The sequence below is a fragment of the Vipera berus genome, assembly GCF_964194415.1.
Source record: "Vipera berus genome assembly, chromosome: 14".
NCBI lineage: Eukaryota > Metazoa > Chordata > Lepidosauria > Squamata > Viperidae > Vipera > Vipera berus.
Genome location: NC_138217.1, coordinates 9,630,668 through 9,647,396, shown reverse-complemented (window position 1 = coordinate 9,647,396; position 16,729 = coordinate 9,630,668). Strand labels below are relative to the sequence as shown.

Sequence of the window (16,729 nt, the reverse complement as noted above, 5' to 3'; positions counted from 1 at the left end):
TGTGTGAGGGTACGTATGTGTTGCATGTTTTTATCATTCCGATATACAGGATATCTGACTCCAATGTACCTTGTTTCATTTTTCTATTTCTATTTTATCTTACCCCCACCCCCCTGCTTCCTTTAGAACTCCCACTGTTATTTTATCTCACATCAAATAGGCAGTCTTTCATGCTGGAGATGCATTATCGGGGAGTAAAGCTGAAACCTGCTTTACAATTGTTCACATTTTCTTCTTTCTCCTCCTCCTCCTCCTCCTCCTCCTCCTCCTCCTCCTCCTCCTCCTCCTCCATTTTTTTCAAGTTTCCTTTCTCAGAATCTGTGAGCAGAGATGTTCATGCTGCACATTTTCTATCCACCAAAACCTCCTGAATCCGCCAACGTCTTGGTGCAGCACCTTATAACAGCTTCCCCCCCCTTTGGGTTGGATGGGGGAAAAAAATCTCTAAAGCAAAGGAGAGCATCCACACTAACTCCATTTCCTGCGTTCCCTCTTCAGACCTTGAATGTCACAACGCTACTTTCCACTTGCAAGAAGCCTGCCTCTTCTCTTTGAAGACGAATTCTGAAAACAACGTGTGTCCTTCCTTCAACCGAACTAGAATTTTATTTTATCTTTTTTGGCCTGGAGTCCCCAAAGGGGTTGCTTGTCTTGGACAATAGGGTTAGGTAGGAAATGCCCTCATTCAAAGGAACATCACACGGAGGGTGTGGATTCTTGGAACATCTCATCTTACTGCTCAGAGCAGTAAGAGATGAGATGGCTCTTTCCCAAATCTGCTTGGGAGAGCAGGACCTTTTGCAGAGTTTTCTCCTCCAAGGAGACAAAGTCAGTGACTGGAAGAAGAGGGGGCTTCGCAGTGGTGGTAACTCACCAACATCTACCATGGGATCTTTATTTCTTCTTAGGCGTTTAAACACATACATATTTCAGTCTTTATAGGATATTGAGGTTTATTGCCGCTTCCTTACTGCAATTTTATGTTGCTGCTGAAGAATATTGGCTTGCTAGGGAACAATTTCTTCTTCTTCTTCTTCTTCTTCTTCTTCTTCTTCTTCTTCTTCTTCTTCTTCTTCTTCTTCCGTCTTCTTCTTCTTCTTCTTCTTCTTCTTCTTCTTCTTCTTCTTCTTCTCCTTCTCCTTCTTCTTCTTTTCTTCTTCTTCTTCTTCTTCTTCTTCTTCTTCTTCTTCTTCTTCTTCTTCTTCTTCTTCTTCTTCTTCTTCTTCTTCTCCTTCTTTCCTCCTCCTCCTCCTCCTCTTCCTCTTTCCCTGCCGCTCCTCCTCTCCCTCTCCCTCTCCCTCCTCCTCCTTCTCAATCTCTCTCTCTCTCTCACTCACTCTCACTCACTCTCTTTCTCTCTCAGTCCCCCTATTACGGGACAAGAAGCAACAGATGGAAACTAATCAAGGAGAGAAGCAACCTCGAAATAAGGAGAAATTTCCTGAGAGTTAGAACAATCAATCAGTGGAACGACCTGCCTCCAGAAGTTGTGGGTGCTCCAACACTGGAGGTTTTCAAGAAGAGGTTGGACAACCATTTGTCTGTAATAGTATAGGGCAGTGATGGCAAACCATTTAGAGACCGAGTGCCCAAACTGCAACCCAAAACCCACTTATGTGGGTTGGCTGCCGGGTGGCTGCCGGGTGGGTGTGGCCCATTGGGTGGGTGTGGCCAATTGGGTGGGCGTAGCCCATTGGGTGGGCGTGGCTGCAGTGGTAACGGCAGAGTGGGTGGGACTAAAAAGTTCAATCAATCAATTCGAACTTTGCGAGATCTTTTTTTTCCCCACAAGAAGTTGAAATTGGTTGATTGATGGAAACTGTTTTTTTTTCCCCACGGCGGCAGAGACCTAAAGCAAAAAGGTTTTATACAAACCAGCTGAAGGCCTAGGACTGGGGCGACGGGACGCGTGCCCACAGAGAGGGCTCTGCGGGCCACCTATGGTAGGCGTGCCATAGGTTCTCCACCACGGGTATAGGGTTTCCTGCTTGAGCAGCGGGTTGGACTAGAAGACCTCTAAGACCCCTTCCAACTCTGTGATTCTATTATTCTTGGATCCACACCCTTAGCTCTGAAAAATCCACAAGCTTGCAGGATGCGTATGGGTGGGTAGATGGGAGCTTAGGGGGGAAAAAAAGGATAATGATGGTAATAACTGGCAATTAAATATGCCCACGGAGAGCATATTTCATACCTCGCAATTTATTTCCAAACAGCATCAAGCCTCCTCTCACTCCACGGAGGAAGCGAGCTACTCCAGACAGAACTGTACAATGTTTGTCGACAGCATGTCAGTCACAAACAAACGTGCCTTGAAAGCCGAAAGCCGTATCCAATGGGCAGATTAAGGAAAAAACATTTACACGTGAAATGAAAGCAGACATGGGGGAGGGATGCTCGCCGCCCTTGGGGAGAAGGCCTGGGAGGGGCAGAAGATTGCTTCGAATAAACCTCCCGATCAAGTCTCAGAAATCAGGGAGATTCAAAATGGCGCCTGGCCGAGGGAACCTGGCAGAGCAGACCTCTGCAACCCAAGGATCAAGACAGAGTTGCATGGCTCTGCAAAAGAGACGGGGAAACAGCCAGATGTGCCTTGGACGTGTCAGGATTCTGCTTGGCTAGGGGGGGGAAATGAACCCAAGTAGGCATGTATGTATTTGTCAAATTCATTGGCCACCCATAGGGTAATTTTTATCCCAAGAACAGAGAAGCACCGCAGCAAAGGAGCATTATAAGGGAGCATTATACACATCCTCAGTGCTAGAAGGGAGTGGGGTTTGTGGAGGAGGAAGAAAAGGACTGTGGGGTCCTTGGTGCTCTCTGAGCTTGCTTGTTTTCTTGCAGATGTTTCATTACCGAACTAGGTAACGCCATCAGTGCGAGTGTGGTGAAGTGCTAGCATTGATGATGTTACCTAGTTTGGGTAATGACGCGTCTGCAAGAAAACAAGCAAGCTCAGAGAGCACCAAGGACCCCACAGTCCTCCTCCTCCTCCTCCTCCTCCTCCTCGCAAACCACATTCCCTTCTAGCACTGATGACGTTACCTAGTTTGGTAATGAAACGTCTGCAAGAAGACAACCAGGCTGAGAGAGCACCAAGGACCCCTCATGTCAACCCTGAGCTACAAATATTCTCCTTTATTGGTATCACATCTATATTTTATAGGTAGCTGGTTCTACAGAGAAAATGGCACAATCTGGCAGTCAAGGGAGGCAGAAGTCATTATTACATCATTAAGAACTGTCCCTCTTGCTGTATGGACATCCTATTTGGGTCAGGCACAAACAACCAGAGCCACTTGCAAACACCTAAGGTAAGTAACTTTATTGCCTACCACTTATGTTATAAGAATCTCCCCAGACTGCTTGCCTTCCCTGGCTACAACCAGACAAGGCTTAATGGATCTTGGCAGAAGTCAAGCTTATGCCACTTGGCGCTGTGGAAGGACTCCAAGCTAGGCGTTCGCTTGACTCCTCCTTCTAGCTGAGCTGGCAGTGTCCAACAATTTGTTTCTTACTTTCTTCAGCTTTCAAAGGTCATAATGTTTAATGCAAGGATTTCTTGTTTTTAATTTATTTTTATTAGAATGAATGTACTTCCTACATTAACTGGGCATTAGTTTAAGGTTAATAAACAGGAACACAGGTGAGAAAAGATCTAAGATAGTAACACGGTTATAATCCTTATAAGAAGCTTCTCCTAAAAGCCAGCGTTAGTGGTTGAAGTGGGACGGGTGTTTTTTTTTGCATGGGCTGACACTGTGAATTAAGAGAGAACTTACACAAAGGTTCCTTACCCAAACATACCCAAACATATTAAGAAAACTTACAATAACTAAGCTAGTTCTGAAGTGAGCCAAGGATTGTTCATTCCTCGCTAGATACAGTATGCTATATCCTTAATTAAGCCTAACAAAAGAGAATGGGTAGGTGGAAAAGCACATATATTATCATTATCATTTAAGACATTTTATACTACTTCTTGTGTTTGGAGTCGTGTACGTGGTAGTTTAAAAAAAAACAATTACGCTACAAAGATAATAATTTAGAATTATAATAATTTAGGCAAAAAGCATTTCAATGTGATTGGAGAGAAGGGGGGGGAACCCCTACTCACACATAATGGTTAGAAGGTCGGAGTAAACATGTAGTCTCTTAAACATGCAGTGCCTAAACAATTGCTATTGTTTTTAGGTTTATTGTTTGATTGATTTATATCCCACTTCTTCTCCGGGAGTTCAAGCCGACATCAGGGCACTTGTTTTTTCGTTTTTCGCATGTGGTGGGCTGTTTTAAGACAGCATGAGAAACTCAAATCTCCAAGTATATAATGGTCTGTGGGAATGGCTTTGGAAGACAGGAGGAAGAATCGCAGGCTGGACAACCATCGTGCAAAAGGTATTTCAGCCCACAAAAGGAAAAGGGGCGTGGGAAGTGTTGTGTAGTGGTTTCTGGAGAGCAGGAAGGACGCCGAGACGATGAGTACAGCATAGCAGCTCTTTATTAGGTGGAAGGGACTGTACTGGGGAATAGGGGCTACCTACACTCTTATATATACCTGCTTTTTGGGGGGCAACTGCGGCATTGTTAACCACTATGCTACATTGCCCTGGAGTGTAGTGACCACTGCCCATAGTTCAAATAGGGCATTGGACAGTCTTCATGGGAAGGCCCCCTGGCCCGCTGATGCCAGGTAGCCGTAGTCATGAGAAGTTGGTCGTTCTTTGGCCCAAGTAGTTCTGTGTTAGGGAAGGCCATCTATCAACTGCCACAAACCCAACGGATGTAGAGATTCATACGCCTAACACAAAACTCTGCAGATGGCTCTAAAACTGTGCAACCTCAGGCATTGTGTGCCCACCAGGCTAAGGGCACCTTTTCCTTAAGTGCTTTGCACCTGTGACCGAGACTCATAAAAATGCCAGCCAGCAGCAGAAAACGGTTTTCAGGCAAAATCCGGAGTTTTTCTATTACCCCTGGCTTCCATTCGCTCTGTTCTGGTCAAAAGAATTAAGATGGATGGCGCTCTGAACAGGCTGAACAACCTTTACTCGCCGGATGAACCTGTTCTTGTCAAGGTGAAAACCATTGTAAATTCTACCTCTTGCAGAGAAAAATGCCCGTTGATCATCTCGGTGGCGTTTTAAAGGAGTGCGGGACTGTGGGAATGTGCCGCTGATCTGGAGGGAGACCAAGGGGACTGCAGCTAATAATAAGAGTCCCAGAACTGTTCCTTCCTTCTCTTGGGCTTCTAGACTTCCAAATCTTAGAATAATAAAAAGACAGAATAGCAACCCGATCTGGAAAGGACCTCAAGCCCCTGCTCAAGCAAGAGATCCTATGCCAGGGGTGTCAAACTCAATTTCATTGAGGGCCGCATCAGCATTGCGGTTGCCCTCAAGGGGCCGGGTGGGTATGGCCTGGGTGGGCGTGGCCTACTGGGTGGGCGTGGCTAGAGTGCGTATGGCCTACTGGGTGGGCGTGGCCAGCTCTACATCGTTGGCATCAAGGGTGCCTATGGGGGCCTGGGCAGGAGTGGGACAGATCTGAGGGTCTCTGGCGGAAGAAGGGTCTCTGGGCCAGGGCCAAGGCAGCGGGGGCCGTTCCCTCACTGTTTCCAGGATGGCTTCGGGGGCCGCATGAAACCACTTCGCGGGCCGGATCCGGCCCCCGGGCCTTGTGTTTGACATGTCTGCCCTATGCCATTCTGGAGAATTGGCCATCCAATATCTTCTTAAAAACCTCCTATGATGATGGAGCATGCACATTTTCCCCTGCTGGCTGGGAACTCTGGGAGCTGAAGTCCACAAGTCTTAAAGTTGCTGCAGTGGGACACTCCTGATTAAGAAGAAGGGAGTTCCACATCTGGGGTCCGAATGAGAATGCCGGCTGAGTTGACTTTATCTGCTGAGAAGAGAGACTCAGTAGCGGTTTTTTTCAATAAAAGGTCCAACTCAAGGAGAGCCTGGTTATCACCACAGACGGAAAGGGTGTAGGCCGTTTTTCTTTCCTTTTCTTAGAATGGGCCGTTCTCACTTTTTCCTCACTGGGTGGAAGGACTCCATTTTGGTTTTTGGTTTGTTTTTTTTAAATTTCCAAAGAACCAGCAAGAAATAAGATTTCTCTGGGTCCACCTCAGATTTGGAAGAGGTTACCTAAACTCACTGTGGCCCAAATGATTTGCACGCCCCCCCCAAGCCAAACGCTGCATCGATTCGTCGAAACTCCCCAAAGCAAACCTTAAAGCATTGTCTTAATGCGATGTCCTTATAGTGCTGAATACTTTCTTTCTTTCTTTCTTTCTTTCTTTCTTTCTTTCTTTCTTTCTTTCTTTCTTTCTTTCTTTCTTTTTTGCAGATCAGCTTTAGACGTCAATCTCTGGAGTTAGGTGGAAAAATTCAAGGAATGAATCCAGAAGCAACCGCTCTCCACCAGTTGCACCAAGCCCACTTACGTGGTCCTGCACGGAAAGACCTTACTGGAATGCATGAGAACTTGGCTGCTCATAAAACGAGGAACTTTGATTAATTTCACGGAGGCTGTCTGAAAAGTTTGCACGCTTTTCTTTTCTTTTGCTGGAGTACATTTATCTAAGAAAGATTTTTTTTTAAAATGACTTGATAAGATGATTTTTTTAAAAAAATACAATTGAAGCATGAGCTGATTAGAAAAGATGTTAGATGTTGTTTATGTATAAATGCTAGAAAAATGTTTATACCCAACTCTGTATGTATTGGAAGTATTAAGAATTACATTTCTTTAATGTAGACCAAAGGAGAATATTACTGGAAGAAGAGAGGATCAAGGAAATACATTATCAACTAAGATATTGATCAACTATAGAAATTAATTATTATTGTTTTTAAATATATGAACCCAGACAACACATTGCTCACTACTAACGAAGGAAGAACAAACTAAGGAAGGAAGGAAGGAAGGAAGGAAGGAAGGAAGGAAGGAAGGAAGGAAGGAAGGAAGGAAGGAAGGAAGGAAGGTTAAGATGGATGGATGGATGGAATTTTAAAATGGAAGAAAGGAAGGAAGGAAGGAAGGAAGGAAGGAAGGAAGGAAGGAAGGAAGGAAGGAAGGAAGGAAGGTTAAGATGGATGGATGGATGGGTGGATGGAATTTTAAAACAGAAGGAAGGAAAGAAGGAAGGAAGGAAGGAAGGAAGGAAGGAAGGAAGGGTGGGTATGTCTAGTCTAGTGAAGAGAAGGACCAGGGGTGACATGATAGCAGTCTTCCAATATTTGAGGCGCTGTCAGAGAGAAGAGGAGGGGGTCAACCTATTTTTCAAAGCATCTGAAGGCCAGACAAGATCAGCAAATTTTGAACTCTTATATATGTTGATGGCAGGGTGGTTTCCTGGCTTTTTGAAACTATACAGGTAGTCCTCAACTTATACCCGTTCACTCAGCAGCCATCTGAAGTCACAATGGCATTGGGGGGAAAAAACGACTTACGCCAGTCCTCACAGTTATGACACTTGCAGTGTTCACAATCAAGTGATCAGAATTTAGGCGCCTGGCTGCTGGCATGCGTTGAGGATGGTTGCAGCATCCTCTGCTTATGGTGACCTTTTGCAACCTTCCCCGCCAGCTTCAGACAAGCAAATGGGGGAAGCCAGAATTGCTTAACAACAGCATGATTCGCCAAACTGCAGTGATTTGCTTAAGAACTCTGACAAAAAGAAAAGAAATTGTAAAATTGGGTGCGACTCACCCAAATCAATGGTTCGTTTTATCCATTTCCATTGAAAAGTCTAATGTGTGATCTTTCTGATTTTCTGTGACTGCAGATCGCATCACTCCTGGACATGCTGTCTTTTCCTCCTATTCCCATCGGGAGGTTTGCGGATTGCCCATCTATGAACTTATAACCCACAGGTTAAACAACAACCTCAACTTTCTAGTTTTAAAGGGTTTCAGAGCTCACTAATCTTGAATATCTACCCCTCACCCAGCCAATGCACTGTTGCCTTTTAATTGCTGCTTTTGCACTTCCAGTGTATTCAAATGTTGCCTTTATTCTGAGTTCTGCAAATGTTCAGCAAGATCAATTCAGCCAGTAAATAAATCCCTCAGAGAGCTGCCGGGCAAGGAATGGATTGAAAAAAAAAAAAAAAGAGCAAGTCGAACAGAATCCTGCGTTGTTTCAAATCCACCCACCCTGAAACAGGTGCAGGATTGTGTGTGTCTGTGTGCATGATTCATCTCCTATCCCGTACTCACAATTGCTGTGGCGGAGATTTTGCAACGCTTTAAAAAAACCAACAACAAAAAAACAACAACCTAGTGTTATGATGACATCGGTTTTCACCGACTGTGCTTCAAATCCTTCTGCTTCCCTAATGGAATAATCGTAGGAAAGCTGGAGAATTCCCCCCCCCCCTCTCTCTCTCTCTCTGCCGTGCTCTCAAAAGCAGAAGTGAAGGGGGCAGCCTGGAGCAATTTATTCGCTTAAGACTCAACTCATCCATAATCTGAGATACACTTAGATTATAGGCTACCCCACTGGGTTTTGGTACACCTTCTTCCTGGTGTATATTTAGCAAAGGAGCTTGTGACTCTGGAGCCAGTCCCTGTCCCTGGAAGAAGGAGCACACTAACCTTCATTTTGTGAAGCTAGCTCAGCAAAAAGACACATTGCCAGGCTGTTGGGAGGCAAACCTTATTATTAGGCGAAACGACAGAGCTGCCTCGAAATATTGATTTTGGGTGGATGAAAGGGCAGCGAGTCCTTGCGTTCTTTCTCCTCCAAAAGCTGCTTTTACAATATTCTTCTTGAGAGACCAACAGACCTGCCTTATCATATCAAGGGAGGGGGATTCCGACATGCTTTGAGACACCTTTTAGTTCTCCTTGCCAGGAACAGTCTCCTCCAATCTCTGGTTCACACTTTAAGGTGTGAATTTCCCATAATTCCCTCCACTATGGGCTGGTTTTACACAACAAACTGAGATGCAAGCCGCATTTTATAAACCTGCAACCATTAAGCCAGCATTGACCTGGCTTAATGGTTGCAGATCAGCACATCCTGGGAACCGCCCCTGACAGTTTACGTATCATTGGATAATTTCTTTTTGTTTTTTTGTTTATGCTGGTTTTGTGTTTTAGTGTATTTACTGAGCAAATGGAAACATGGGCGAAATAAACTTTTTTTGCGAAGTGTTACCTAAATTCTGCCAGAAAGTTGATGAACCCCAGCTAGGCGGAGTTGGGGAACCCTTCACACAAACAGCCCAAATGAATGTACTGGCTTGTTTCAACGAGTCAAGGCACTAGAAACTGAGAGTTAATAATTTCAAGTCCCATCTTGGCATGAAAGCTGGCTGGGTGATTTTAGATCAATCACCAGGAGACAGTGAATTCTAGTTCCACCTTAGGCATGAAAGCCGGCTGGGTGACTTTGGGCCAATTGCTAGGAGACTGGGAGTTCTAGTCCTATCTTAGGTAGGAAAGCCAGCTGAGTCTTTGGGTCAATCGCAAGGAGACAGGGAGTTCTAGTCCTGTCTTAGGTAAGAAAGCCAGCTGGGTGAGTTTCGGCCAGTCCTTCTCTCTCAATCTAACCCACCTCACAGGGTTGTTGTGGTGGCAAAAATAAGAGGAGGAAGGTGTATTAGATAAGTCCACTGCCTTGGCTCTGTTTATAAAAATAATAAAGGCGAGATATAAGTAAGCGCTCCCAAATTGCACAAAACATTCTCTCTTCTGCAAGTTCTAAGTCAGGGGTGTCAAACTCAATTTCATTGAGGGCCACATCAGCATTGCGGTTGCCCTCAGGGGGCCTGGTGGGTATGGCCAGGGTGGGCGTGGCCTACTGGGTGGGCGTGGCTAGAGTGCGTATGGCCTACTGGGTGGGTGTGGCCAGCTCTACATCATTCGCATCAAGGGTGCCTATGGGGGCCTGGGCAGGAATGGGACAGATCTGAGGGTTTCTGGCAGAAGGAGGGTCTCTGGGCCAGGGCCAAGGCAGTGGGGGCCGTTCCCTCACTGTTTCCAGGATGGCTTCGCGGGCCGCATGAAACCACTTCGCGGGCCAGATCTGGCCCCCGGGCCTTGTGTTTGACATGTCTGTTCTAAGTGATCCATGATGTCTCCTGCAGCTCCATCTGTTTCACAACCCACAATTCAGTTCTGGAAGACCCTGTTGTCCCTCTCTCCCCCCCTTCCCCCCCCAATCCAAGCCTCATCCTGACACATCTCTGAACAAAGTTAAAACAGGTATCAACCCTCATCCCTAAAAAACTTCGCCATGCCCAGGGCTAATGCTGGTCCTAACTTTCACTCATCAGCTGCCATTTTTAATTTCGCACTTAGTAATGCAACATGAGCCAGACTGCAGATGTTTACAAGGCAGCGTTCACAATAGACAGCTGAAGCACTGGCCAGAGGCTTATATATGCATTTTACTCTCTTCTGACTGCCTGTCTTTCAACACAGCAGCTTAGCTCAAAGGATTCCTGGCAAAAGCTCAGAGGATCCCTGGCTGCCACCTCAGCCACCCAAACTAGAACCAAAGGCTGATGGGTAGGAAATATCTTGGAGGTCATCCAGACTGACCCCCTTGTGTAGTGTAGGAATGTACTTCTATAGCAATCTCCAGCAGAGGGCCGTAAAGTTTTGCTTAGAAACCTCCAGCAGAGACTTCATGATGGCATCAATTGCTTAACAAGCAGTCTTATACTAAGGCCAAAAGGAATGACTGGAATATAAATGATAAGAGGGGGGGTGGGGGTGGGGGGAGTGTGGATATGCACCAAAAAAATAATAATCCAGTGGCTAAAAATCTTCCCATTTTCTGGATGGAAACTGAGTCTAAGGGAGCAATATTGCTGGAAAGCTGCAGAGACACACTTCCACCATGAGAGGTTGGAAAGGAGATCATTTAGATCCATCTCGTGACCAAGGCGGGAATATGGCCACTATTAGTACGGTACTCGCGACTGAGGGCAAATAGACACGTTCCATCCAGGATAACGCTGTAGGAGGATCCAGTCTGGGTCCATCAGTGGAGCCAGTGGTTTCGTCTTCCTTTCAAGCACACATACTGCTGTGAGAGAAGTTCCCTAAAGGCTGGGCTCCAGCACGAGTTCCAAACTCAGAGGACTATACTTCTGATCCCCGGTGACCGACCCAGATTGGATCCTGCACTTATTACTACTGTTCAGCATGCCCTAATCTGATCGTGTTCCAATTTGGGGAGGTTTCCAGTAATGAGCAGAACACTCTACCGTTCAAGAATGACATTTCTAAGTTATCATGCAGACCAGCTCTGCCTCCCTGGAAGCGATGGACTACAAGTCCCATCACCCTGCCAATCAAGGCAAGGGCTGGCTGGGAATGGGAGGGGAAAAAAATCATACGAGCCCAAGGCTGGTCTTGAGGAACTTGTTGCTCGCCCTGCTGGGGCTCAACCGCTGAAACGTTCTCCTTCAGGGGCTGCGGGATCCTCACCCGGGCGCAAATCTAACCAGCAGCTTTTGGGGCCCTGTGGTTAGTTCCCGGCGAAGGGTCCGCATCTTTGAACCCGGGTTCGTGAATTCGCCGGAATGCGGGATCGAGGCATCCAATCGATGCACCCAAAACGCAAAACGCCAAAGCATCACGCTAGTCACGGAGAAGCAAAGCGGTCAACTACGCACCGCGTGCGGATACAAGCCGCTTCAAGCCTCCATCGACCTGTCTGCTGCTGCAAACTCCAAAAAAAAAAAGAAAAGAAAAGAAAAGAAAAGAAAGGAAAAAGGAAAGGAAAACAAAAAAAAAACCCAGGCTGGGTCCGGTTAGCTGGCAGGGAGCAGGTCGTGGGAATGCAGCCACAATGGAGAACGCGCGGCAAATACTCAGCTATCAAAGTTCCTTCCAACTCGGCGAGGGCACGGGGAGAGAGGGGGGGGGGAAGAAGCGGGGGGAGGACGCAGCGGCGGAAAGTGAAACGTACGCTCCCCTCCCCCGTTTCAGTTCAGGTGTTTCCTCACCCCCCTTTCCTGCCTGCCCCCACCCCCCCTAAACGGAGGTGGATCCGAGGCTGGGTTGCTAAGCGAAGCCCACGCGCCCTGGCACAGCGCGCCGGCCCCCCCCCCGCGCCTCTCCAGATGTGATTCCCCCACCGATGGACAGAGAGAGGGAGGGAGGGTGGGAGGAGCGGGGAGGGGGCGTGCTACGCTGCCCGCCCCCTTTGGCAAGAGGCGCGCCACGTGCTATATTTGGCGAGCAGGCTCCGCCCGCCCCCCCCCCCCGAGGTCCCCTCGCCGGCCCGAGGCGCCGGGAAGGGTGGGTGCGCCACGATCGGCAGCCTGGCGCCCGGGGACCCCATGGCGACCCCACCCCCTCCTCCGCCCTCTCCCCAGCCCGTCACTCGCCTGGGTCGCCCTCCGGCTCGCGGTTCCCGTCCTGGGCTGTCCCGTCCGCGCCTGTTTGGGCCCCCGACGGTGCCTCGGGGGTCGGTGGGCGCGCTCTCGGGCACTCCCGCCCCTCCGCCTGCCACCACCACCACCCGACGGCCAGAGCGGAGTGGCGGGGGCGCGCCTCGGGGGGAGAGGGGGGGGGCTCTCCCGGCTTGCCGCCGCCGCCTCCCCTTTCGCCCTCTGGCAGCGCCGGCGGCGAAGCCCGCGGAGGTGCCCGCCGGACGGGGGGACAGACCGGAGCGCAGCCGGCGAGCTGGGCTGGTGGGCGGGGAGGGGGGGCGTTTCTCGGCGGGCTGCTTTCCAGCCAGCTCCCTCCTTTCCTCTCCTTAGCAAGCCGGCGGAATAAGAGAGGGAGCCTCTGGCCACGTGCAGAGCGCAGCAGTTTCTGCACCCGCCATCATCCTCCTCCTCCTCCTCCTCCCCACCCCCGGGGTGGTGGTGGTGGTGGTGGTGGTACTTTTTCCTCGAGGTGTGACAACGGATCGTCTGAAGAGGGGCAAGCGGGCTGTGCAAATCGAGAGGAACCCAAGGGCAACGTAAAGTGTGGGGGGGAATCGTAAAGGAGGAAGGGGTGGGGAGTGGGAATGGGGGTGGGGGTAGGACGAGCGATGCTGCGAAGCTCCTGGCAAAAATTCAGGCTGTCGGTTTAATGACGGAAATCCCTCGAGGGCTTTAAAGGTCAGCGGAGAAAGGAAGGGTTCAGCGCTGAACAAGAATGGCAGGAGGGAAAAGGGGAGCCCTGTGCCAGCAGGCGAAGTGAGGCTCAGCCTTTGAGGTATTCATTAATGCCCTAGATTAGAGTGCTCACACTTGTTGGGTCCCCAAAAGAAGACATTTGGAAAACCGCAACTCGGGGGGGGGGGGGAAAGTAACAATCCACCGTAAATTAAAATAAATAAAAATGCTTGCAAGCGGACATTTCTGCTATCCTGGAGTCCTGGAAACAGGAAAAAAAAGTTTCCAATAGCTTGTTTGAATAATCAGGGTGAGAAACAATATGGGTCTCTTATGTGGGGGCTGCAAGTTGACCTGAAACCAGCCGGCAATTGTGCTTTTAAACCTGGGTTTTGGGCCTTGTGCGTGTCAAGAGGTGAGGGAGCTAAGCCACGGATGAAATGCTTCTCTCAATGGCCCAGTTGCACTTCTGACGTCCAAGCTATTGATCCTGCACCACAGCTGGGCTGACCCTAGAAAATACCAACCCAATGGGGGTGGCACAGCTTTTGTTCTGACAATTATGGCCGAAAAGCAACAGTTGGTAACAAACAAAGGATGCCCGCTGCTCGAGCAGTCATTGCAGAAATCTAATGGCTCCTTCAATGCCAGAGGAGAACGTGTCTGGAGCCGGCATCTCCAATTGACTGCAAACGGATGGCTAGTTATGTGCCTTCGATGCTGAGATTTCCAGAAGGCTGGACAGTAGCTGGCGAACATGGATGTGCCCATGATGGGCAGCACCCTCCCTTGATGTTGATTCTGGGGGCCAATCTACCTGACATCTCTCTCCCCCTACTTGTCTGTTTCTGTCTCATCCATCTTTCCATCTATCCATCCATCTTTCCATCTATCCATCCATCTTTCCATCTTCCATCCATCTATCTATCCATCATCTATCTATCTATCTATCTATCTATCTATCTATCTATCTATCTATCTCACAAAAGAGAAACAGGCATCTGAACACTTTCAAAGTGGCTGCATTAGAAGGAATGCATACAGGCAAAATAAGCTCTGCTGATCTGTATTTAATTTTTTTAATCAGAACCCCTAGATTTGCTTTGGTTTCTTGTTCTTAATGAATCAGTGTTTTCAACTGGATGGGTCATCATATTCCAGAAACCTAATTAATCACCATCAGCCCAGACCCCTTCATTATATATGCAAAATTATTACGTTTCTATTGGATTAATAATGGCATTAATATTGCATGATATTATATATTACTTTAAACTTTCATTCAGCTTCATGAGTTTGAGGAGATTCGTTTTGGTCAAAAGGGCATAGAAATTCATTCACATATTGTACACTGCCTAAAGCTAGTTACAGAGAAGATCTTGCCTTTTAAAATCTGTGTTTTGAAGAAATTATTGAAAAGCATGCACGGACATTCATTGGGTTTTGTTGCACAAAACTTTTCTATTGGAAAAATTATCCACAAAAATATGTGGAATTTCCTCCGTTTCTTGAACCATTTTGTACCTGATCAATGAATGTTAAAATTTGATTCAAGAGGGCAGGAGGAAGGAAAATAAAAAGAGGAGGAAGGGAGGAGAGAAGGGAGGAAAGAAGGAAGGAAGGAAGGAAAGTAAAAAGGGAGGGAGGGAGGAGAAAAGGAAGGAAGGAAGGAAGGAAGGAAGGAAGGAAGGAAGGAAGGAAGGAAGGAAGGAAGGAAGGAAGGAAGGAAGGAAGGAAGGAAAAGGGAGACTTCCCCATTTTGTAAATTGTTTCCATCAAACAAGAACTTTAGTGCAAGGCTGTTAAAAATCAAACCAACATATATATCTAACAAATATCAATTTTACACTTACCATGTTTCTATCTCCTGGATATCAAATTTTAGATTCTGCATTTCTTTGGGCGGAAGTGTGTTTCCTTTCCTCTGTAAAACTCCAGGCAGTATCTAAAGAGAGCAGCGTTATTATCATCAGTCACAAATCCGGCCACTACTCACTTTTTAGCATGCCAGATAACTTACGATGTCTCAGCCCGAGCACCAATGATACATTTCTATAGGAAGCCTCTCTTGTCACAAACACTAGCTTTACTGTTTCCTATTTTTCACATGGGATATTTAAATAAGAAGACCCAGCAACACTCATTAAGCAAGGATTTCCCCACCACAAAAAAAAAAGCAAAACACTAGTTCACAATCTTCACATTTTTAAGGGCTAGAAAGTTGGTTGTTGCTATTTTATTTTGTTTTTTATTTCCCCCCCCCCACACACACACGCAAGTAGGGAGACGAAGATAGACATAAATTGTCCTTTTCCCCCCCCCAATTGTTGTTATCTCCCGTTTAACAGCTGCTCTGTTGGCCTCCCTCCAATGCCAAAGCAAGATCTTACCAAAACAACAGCTAGGAAAAAGACTGGAGCCTTAAGTAAATATTCTGAATACCTGCTCTCTTGTTATGAATTACACCAAAGGATAACAACAGGAGCAAAAGCAGAGGAGGAAATAGGAATTCACTTACTGTACTAAACTGTAGAGACAGAGAGGTAGTTAAGGCAGAACGCCAGAATCATATTCGCACAGTATTGGAAAAATGAAGACATACCACGAGATGAAGAAATAATTTTTTTAAAAAAAAAATACTAGAATCTGCGGAAATGGAGAGGCTTACTCTGAGGTTGAAAGAAAAAGAAGAATACAGAATACTTTCAAACTCGGGACTTGTTTTATCAATGGCTGGAGAAAAGAATAAAGGATTAGGAATTAAATTTGTATTAGTGAACGATAAACTCAGACAGCACGTTCGTTGAATAAGTACTATTGAATTGTATGGGGGGGAAAAATCAGTAAAAACTTTGCCCAAAAAAAGAAAAAAGAAAAAAGGGACTTATAACCAACTTTTGCAGTTTCAACCGCCAAGCGCGCCCAGGGTCATGTGATCAAAGTTTGGGCACTTAGCAACTGCAGTGTCTCAAGGTCATGTGACCACCACTTGCAGTCTTCCCAACCGGCATCCAAGAAGCAAAAACAATGGGGAAAGATGGATTTGCTTAGCAACCACGTGGTTCACTTAAAAAGTGCAGTGATTCTCTTAGGAACCATGATAAAACAGGTCATAAAGCTGGGAGTAAATCACTTAGCAACTGCTTAATGAAGGAAATTCTGGTCTGAATTAGCGGCTGCCAGTCAAGAACGACTTGAGCTCTGTGAAATATGTCGGCAAGCTAAGTGTAAAGGTAATGAAAAATAAGGAAGAAGGATAAGACCCTCCATAAGGCCAGATGTTTTAGTAGTTCTTACATGGTGTTGCACATTTCCTCTTGGGAACTCTTTTCTTTATATTTCTTTATATTCCAGCCATAGTTCTTTGACTTAGTCTCAAAGGAGTTTTTTTTTCTTTTCCCAAAGGCAACTGGACTGTTTTTTTCTTTGAGGAAGAGGTTTCGCTTCTCAACCAAGAAGCTTCATCAGTTCTGGCAAGATGGCCTCTTCCTCAGAGAAGAGGTTTCGCTTCTCATCCAAGAAGCTTCATCAGTTCTGGCAAGATGGCCTCTTCCTCAGAGAAGAGGTTTCGCTTCTCATCCAAGAAGCTTCATCAGTTCTGGCAAGATGGCCTCTTCCTCAGAGAAGAGGTTTCGCTTCTCATCCAAG

At 46.8% G+C, this 16,729-nt stretch overlaps 1 protein-coding gene across 4 annotated transcripts in view; it reads right to left on the bottom strand.

Moving 5' to 3' along the window:
* Positions 1–12,555, bottom strand: part of NOS1 (nitric oxide synthase 1) — a gene marked incomplete at its 3' end in the record, with an annotated part of 143,664 nt that extends 131,109 nt beyond the window's left edge. For all 4 annotated transcript variants that reach the window (XM_081338729.1, XM_081338730.1, XM_081338731.1 and 1 more), the window contains exon 1: positions 12,362–12,555. The remainder of the gene's footprint in view (positions 1–12,361) is intronic.
* Between the last annotated feature and the right edge of the window lie 4,174 nt (positions 12,556–16,729).